The sequence below is a fragment of the Dipodomys ordii genome, unplaced genomic scaffold (assembly GCF_000151885.1).
Source record: "Dipodomys ordii isolate 6190 unplaced genomic scaffold, Dord_2.0 Scaffold142, whole genome shotgun sequence".
NCBI classification, from domain to species: Eukaryota; Metazoa; Chordata; class Mammalia; order Rodentia; family Heteromyidae; genus Dipodomys; species Dipodomys ordii.
Window position 1 is genome coordinate 4,230,775 of NW_012267358.1, and position 7,608 is coordinate 4,238,382.

At 41.0% G+C, this 7,608-nt stretch overlaps 1 long non-coding RNA gene across 1 annotated transcript in view; it reads left to right on the forward strand.

Annotated features, from left to right (window-relative positions):
• The window catches only part of LOC105997275, an 11,970-nt gene extending 7,604 nt beyond the window's left edge, over positions 1-4,366 (forward strand). Inside the window, exons 2-4 of the long non-coding RNA XR_001175639.1 lie at positions 1,711-1,757; positions 2,921-2,948; positions 4,302-4,366. This is a non-coding gene — a long non-coding RNA (uncharacterized LOC105997275). The remainder of the gene's footprint in view (positions 1-1,710; positions 1,758-2,920; positions 2,949-4,301) is intronic.
• The last annotated feature ends 3,242 nt before the right edge of the window (positions 4,367-7,608 follow it).

The window sequence follows — 7,608 nt, forward strand, 5'->3', positions numbered from 1 at the left end:
GGGAAGGTGGCTCAGTGGTAGAGCGCTTGCCTTGCATGCATGAGGCCCTGGGTTCGATTCCCCAGCACCACATAAGCAAAAAGAAAAAAGCTGAAAGTGGCGCTGTGGCTCAAGTGGTAGAGCGCTAGCCTTGAACTGAAGAGTTGAGGGACAGCGCCCAGGCCCAGAGTTCAGGCCCCACAACCGGACCTCAAAAAAAAAAAAAGTAGCTGTGCCAGACAAACATCATGTCATACTATTATATTTTCAGTTCCCAGTTTTAAGTTAAAGAAGACTCTAATAACTCAACTAGTGTTTCTGAAAGTATGGTATTATAGTTCCCTGCACCAAAATTTCCTGAGATTTGTCAGGGCTGGGATGTGCTAGTGTGCTTGGCTAGGTTGAGCAAGACCCTGGATTCCATTCCTAGTTTGGGAAAAATAAATCTAGGGCTGGGAATGTGGCTTAGTGGTAGAGTGCTTGCCTAGCATGCATGAAGTCCTGGGTTTGATTCCTCAGTAACACAAAAACAGAAAAAGTCAGAAGTGGCACTGTGGTTCAAGTGTTAGTGCTAGCTTTGAGCAAAGGAACCACAGGTACAGTGCCCAGGCCCTGAGTTCAAGCCCCAGAATTAGCTGAAAAATAAAAAATAAAATAAATGTAGTTTCTGATTCCAGTCATTCTGGATTAAGCTAATGAAAAACATCTATTTACTTCTTTTCTCCTTGCTACTAGACTGTGAGATCCTTGGAAGTCTTATTCTTTATTTGTAGCGATAGTTTCTAGCATATATTAGATGCTCAATAAATGTTTGAGTCATGTGGCTATGGTGGTGCATGCCTATAATTCCAGCATGTAGAGAGGTAGAGAAAGGAGAGTCTCAGTTTGGCTGGCTTGGGGGAAAATAAAGAGCTCAAGGTCTGGGTTGTAGCTTAAGTGGAAAAGCACTTTGCTATCAAGCATGAGGCCTTGGGCTTAATCCCAGTACTGTAAAAAAAAAGGGGGGGGGACGCTGGAAATGTAGTTTAGTGGTAGAGTGCTTGCCTAGCATGCATGAAGCCCTGAATTCGATTCTTCAGTACTACATAAACAGAAAAAGCTGGAAGTGGTGTTATGGCTCAAATGGTAGAGTGCTATCTTTGAGCAAAAGAAGCTCAAGGACAGTGCCCAAGCCCTGAGTTCAAGCCACAGGACTGGCAAAAAAAGAAGAGAAAACAAAAAAAAAATGTAAAAGTCTACTTTCACATAGTTACCTGCTTTCATTCTTTTGAGATTATGATTCAGAATAATTGATGCTGTTTTTTTTTAAAATTTTAAGTCAGTATTTTGTTTTATTTTAGTGCTGGTTTTTGAGAAGTTTTTGTATTTGGGATACTGTGGTTGTCCTGTTCATTTATTAGAGACTACTGAGATTTTGTTTTTTGCTGTGCACTGGTTGCTCACGCCTGTAATCTTAGCTACTCAGGAGGTAAGATCTGAGGATCACGTTTCAAAGCCAGGCAGGGCAAGAAAGTCTGTGATACTCTTATCTCTAACTAACCACCAGAAAAACTAGAAGTGGCACTGTGGCTCAAGTGGTAGAGCACTTGCCTTGAGCTGAAGAGCTCAGGGACAGCGCTAAGGCCCAGAGTTCAAGCCTTATGACCAAATAAATAAGTAAGTAAATAAATAAATATTTTGTTGCTTATACCAGTGGCCCTCATTTCAAAGAAAATTTGTTATTTTTTTCAGGCATCTTACTGCAGTGGATTCAAGCAGCAGTGATGACTTTGAAACCTGTAAGTTGCAAGGCTCATGTTGAAATGTCTTTTTAGATACCTGAAATGAGATTTGATATGCTTTGCATTATCTATTCCTAGGTTATCTAAATCTTTTTCTAGACAGGGGAAGTTTATTTCCGTAGAGTTATGCTTTCTGTGTGTGCATGCATGTGTATGTGCACGCATGTATGTGTGTGTATTCTGTGCCAGTACTGACACAGTTCCACTGTATCTTGGCTTTGTTTTCCGTGTGTGTGTGTGCGCGCGCGCGCGCGCACGCATGTGCATGTGTGTGTATGTGCATGTGCGTGCGCCCACACATCCACACACATACAATCGCGTTGATCTTCAGCTTGATCTCAGGACCTGGGCATTGTTCCTGAGCTGCTTTTGCTCAAGGCTAGTGCTCTACCATTGAGTCATAGCTCCATTTCTGGCTTTTTTTTGTAGTAAAGAGTCTCACAGACTTTCTTGGCCAGGCTGGCTTTGAACTGAGATCCTCAGATCTCAGCCACCTGAGTAGCTAGGATTACAAGTATGAGCTACCATAATTGATACCTTTCTACTTGAGCCATACTACCCATTCCAGCTTTTTGCTGTGTAGTTGGAGATAAGAGTCTCTTTCATGAATGGTCAGCTTCCTATCTCTATCCTCTTAGCCACAGTCCTCTAGCTTGCTTTTCTAGTTTTTTTTTTTTTAATCTCTTGGGTCTTCCATTGTTGTATCTCTTGTGTATCTTTCACTCCTTCATGAGAGCTGTAAATCCTTTTCTTTAAAAGTATTCTGTTGCTAGGGATAGAACCCAAGTCCTTAGGCATACTGAGGCACACCCTTACTCAGCCCAAGGAGATGTAAATTTTTTTTTTGGGTCCGTTCCTGGGGCCTGAACTCTGGGCCTGGGTGCTGTCCCTCAGCTCTTCTGCTCAAGGCTAGCACTCTACCACTTGAGCCACAGCACCACTTCTAGCTTTTTTTTTCTTTTCTGCTTACTTATGTGGTACTGAGGAATTGAACCCAGGGCCTCATGCATGCAAGGCAAGAGCTCTACCACTGAGCCACCTTCCCAGCCCGAGATGTAAATTTTACAAGCTATAATTTATACATATTGAATTTAGAGTGATTTTATTATGCTTAATATGCTCCCTAATGCTGTGGGTTTTCCTTCCCTCCTCTGATTTAGCTGTGATCCCAAAGCCACCACTGATTAGGTAAGTAGGAGAATCTTTGAAACTGTTGTTTTAAAGGTAACAGCCTTATATTCTGGGTAAGAGTAAAATTGCATTTCCTCTGTAAACACCATGAGGACCATGTCTAGCTAGTCCCAGTACTCAGGAGTCAGAGGCAGGAACATCTAAAGTATTGTCTTCCTCAGCTACGTTTGGAGTCCCTGTTTATAAAAAGTATGTTTCTTCCAGCTTGTGCCAGATAGATGTTAAATAAATATCTAAATAGTGAAGATGGATGCCTGCCTGTACAAAACAGACATCCACATGCTAACTGAAATATATCAGTAGTCCCCACAGAATTTCTATATAGGCAAATATGAGTGTGCATATATATTACATACATGTCATTTACATAATACAAATATGTACACATATGTGATTAGCAGTACAATCATTAATTGTTGATTAGATTGACCTAGAAGGGCTTTGAAAAATTCCTGGAGGTGAGTTGGGGAACTTAGGTGAGAACAGTGGGCAAAACTGGGATGTGAATTGGTCACTGATATCTTAGAATAATACGTTGTACTACTCAAAAGACTTAGCTCTTGGGGATAGCAAATTCAGGGCAACCTAGGCAAAATAGTTAGGAAGATGCTGTCTCCAAAATATCCATCAAACAGCAGGGTCAGAGTTTCTGTTCAAGTGATAGTACATCAGCCAAGTAAAAAAGCCAAGCAAGTGTTAAGCCAAGCTCAAATCTTAGTATCGCCCCCAAACAAAATAATCTATATCACAGCTATCATACAGTGTTAAAAATATTGGAAGGTGATAAACTTAAGCCTGCTGGAATTACAAAGGCTAGCAAAGGACCCCAGGAAGTACTTGAACACTTCAACCTGAGTAGTACAGGGGGAATTGCTGCGTGTGTCTCCTGGCTGAATAGTTGTAGGCTATGTGTAACACTCTGCCACCAGAGTTGGGTGCTAACTTCTGACTGCAGAGTGGTACTGAGGAGAAGCTGCTGTTTTCTAAGGTAGACAGTTTGAACTGTTGCTCTTTGTCTTTGTCAGACCACTGCATCTGTAAATTGAAAATAAGGAGGAGAACCTAATAGACATTTCTCTGACCTGATTTTACCCAGTACTGTTAGGATAACAGTACTGAGAGAGTACCCAGTTTATACTTAGCACATGACAGATATCTCCTTTTGAAAGGATGTGAGACACAGGGAAAGATGCACAGGAAGAAGGAAAATCAGAAGCAATGGAAAGTCTGAATAGTTCCAAAGAAAGGAACAGTTGCTTGATCATTCTAGAAAAGGTAGAAAATGCCACAAAGAGAAGAATGTTGTGTTCAGATCTCTCTCCCTCTCTCTTTCTCATGTCTCATGTTTAGGCATGTGTTTACTGACTCAGAATCTGATGATGACCTCTTTCTGAGGAAAAAGAAACCTAAAATTTGTAAGAAAAGCAATAAAGGCAAGTATACTTGTCCTTTAGAAAGTTTGTGTGTTCTAAGCTAAACTTTGAGATCACAATCCTTTAGTAGCTAGTGTCACCATTTCTCTTTCTATGGGCTAGATGCAAAAGTGGTTGTCTTCTTTCTGCCTACACATCCATTTCCTACCACAGCAGCAACTGTTTATGTTGCCTTAGACCTAAAGTTTTCCCCTTAGACTTTTACCTGCTTATGCTTTCACTCCAAAATAGAAGCACTGAGGCTGAGAATCCAGGGCTGCTGTCCTGTACTCTTAGCTTCTCTTTCACCTTTTCTTTACATATGGGAATCACTTGCACAGGAAAGGAGTAGGACCCAAGCCCTGCCTTCTTTCCACCTTACTAGAAACTTGTGAACTATGGTTTCAACAGTGCCAACTACTATCTAATACCTGCATAGTTACAAAAGCTAAAGAATACCAAAAGGTTAGCTAGATAATCACAATCACATAAAATCAGTTATACTCTTCTCAGTTTTATAGAAATTTTAGAATTATATAGAAATTATAGAGTTATATAGACATTTTATAGAACTTCTAGGAAAAGAAACTCCTACTCAATTACAGAAATTTAGCTTGATGTAAAAAACTCCTAGCCTGGCGCCGGTGGCTCATGCCTGTAATCCTAGCCTGTAATCAGGAGGCTGAGAGCTGACGATCACGGTTCAAAGCCAGCCCTGGCAGGAAAGTCCATGAGACAATTTTTTTTCCAAGCAGGAAACTCCTGTGAGACTCTTATCTCCAGTAAACCACTAGAAAACTGGAAGTGGCTCTATGGCTCAAGTGGTGGAGTGCTCACCTTGAGCTGAAGAGCTGAAGGACAGCACCTAACCTGAGTTCAAGCCCCACGACCGACAAAAAAATAAAAAAAAAACTCCTATTTTCTCTTATTTTGCTTTGGAGTATTGAATATATCCATATGTAAAAACTCTTGTCTGAGAAGCATTGAGCAAGTGTATTGTTCTATTTAGGATATGTGTTTTGCCACTGTTGATTGCTCTTTCATCTGTCACTGCTCCCAGTAAAGTGAAAAAAAAAAGACAAACAGAAAACAACATAAAGTAACCAAGACTCTAAATTGTTATGTTTAGGTTCACAATGTCCAGTTTGTTTAATTTGTGCTTAATAATGTGATGTTTAGTATAAAATGAGTAAAGGGAGCATAGTTATACAGCCAGTCACCTAGGAGCTTCCAACAATGACTGATGATGACAATAAAAATTGTCTTCTGAGCTAAATAGGAGGGCATTTCCATGATCAGGGCCAAATTTTTTCAAATAAAAATGAGGAGGATAGATTTTCTGTCTCCCAGCTCAGTTCACCTTATAATATCATTAAGAAGCAGGATCTTGGTGAAAATGATCAAATGATCCTGAGGCTAACCTAGAATTTACAGGTGAAAAGGTTCCATCTAAAGAAATTCCTGCGTGTGAAGTGGAGCAACCAAAGAAAAGGAAGGAAAAGACCAAACATTTATGTGTGCCACCTGTAAAGTCAGGTATGCCATGTCTGTGTCCCAGGGGAGGGGCTCTCTGTCCAAGTGTGTCTAATGTGCTTTATTTGTTTGATGTAATTGTGGTCTGGCTGCCCATTCTGCAAGTCCCAGCCTCCTAGAAGCAATTAATTTTGGCCACTCCAAATATGAGAGGTGTACCCAAGGTATTATTGTTCTTATACTCCTCTTTCTGAGTATTCCACTCACTGGAGTATTTTTTCCTTGTAACTTTTGTCTTCAAGGAATTCCATTCTGCTTTTTCATCTTTTCTCCTGCCTTCCGCACTCCCCTCTCCTCTTTTCCCTCCCCCTCTCCCTTCTCTCGGCCCTTCCCTTCCCTCTCTCCTCCCTTTTCTCCCCTCTTCTCTCCCTTCTCCTCCTTGTCTCTTCTGTTCCTTCCTGTCCTTTCATTTTCCCTCCTTTTTTCCCTCCCCTCAATTTTCTCTTTCCCTCCCCCTGTTCCTTTTTCTCCCCCATATCCTTGTCTCTCTATCCATCCCTTTGCTCCAATCTCCCTTCTTCCTTCTTTCCTTTTCTTCTGCACTAGAACTTGAACTTTATTACATTTTCATAAGATCTTGTTGTACTGTTAGTTCCTCTGACTATAAAAGGTTGCCAACCTCATGACATCTTTTCAGATCACAGTGTTGATCCTGAGTCAATTCTTCCAGTAGCTTTTTCACAGGAGGAATTATCACAGGCTGTAGCTTCATGATTGGCTTGTTAGTCATGTTCAATGAATTCCTTAAGGAATGAGTGATGGAAGTTCTTAGCTCCCAAGCTCCTGGTAGAGTTACTAACAGTGTGAGTGGAGATTAAGGTTGGGTTTACAGATTGAGTGAAGGGTGCTGCTGCTAGTATGAGTTATATCATTTCACTCCTTATGCCCCTGTGTGCCTCAATGGTCCACATAACCTAGCCTCCTCAGTTTCTGTGATGGTATTTCCCAGTTCACTGCACTGATGTCTCAGTGATCCCCTAGATAAAGTCACTCAGAAGGCAACCTTGATACATAGTTTTACTGATAGATGTTGCTCATCTATTTTACTGTACTTGACTGTGGCTTCTCTTAGTATTACCTTTCTCCTAGTTGCTCGATAATGCCAATTTTCAGGATATAAATCAGATATTATTCTTTCAGGGGGCAGAAGACAAAAACGCAAGCCTTCAAAGAGGAAACCTGGTGGGAAATGGGAGACTGGGTATGTATTTTTTACACTCAATCACTTGGGTGTTGATTGGTACATTTGTTGCCTGTTCTACTGGCTACTGAAGGTAGCTTTAAGGGGATAAAGGATTTAGTTGTAGATACAAAACTGGATTTCTTACATTTGAGTGAACAGAATATGCAAAGGACACCTGCCAGTTTACATATCCCTCTTTATTTTTAGGAGACCAGTGGTGGCCTGGGCCTGGTGCTCTGCCAAGAGATCCCTGTAGTTACTTGGCAGAGTGGACCTTTCTTCCCAGGGGCAGCTTTTACCCCTGAGGTTTCTCTTTCTTTCTCTCTCTCTCTCTCTCTTTCTTTCTTTCTCTCTTTCTCTCTCTTTCTTTCTGTCTTTCTCTCTCTCTTTCCTTCCTTCCTTCCTTTCTCCTTTCTTCCTTTCGCCTTTCCTTTCTTTCCTTCCTTCCTTCCTTCTTTCTTTCTTTCTTTCTTTCTTTCTTTCTTTCTTTCTTTCTTTCTTTCTTTCTTTCTTTCTTTCTTTCTTTCTT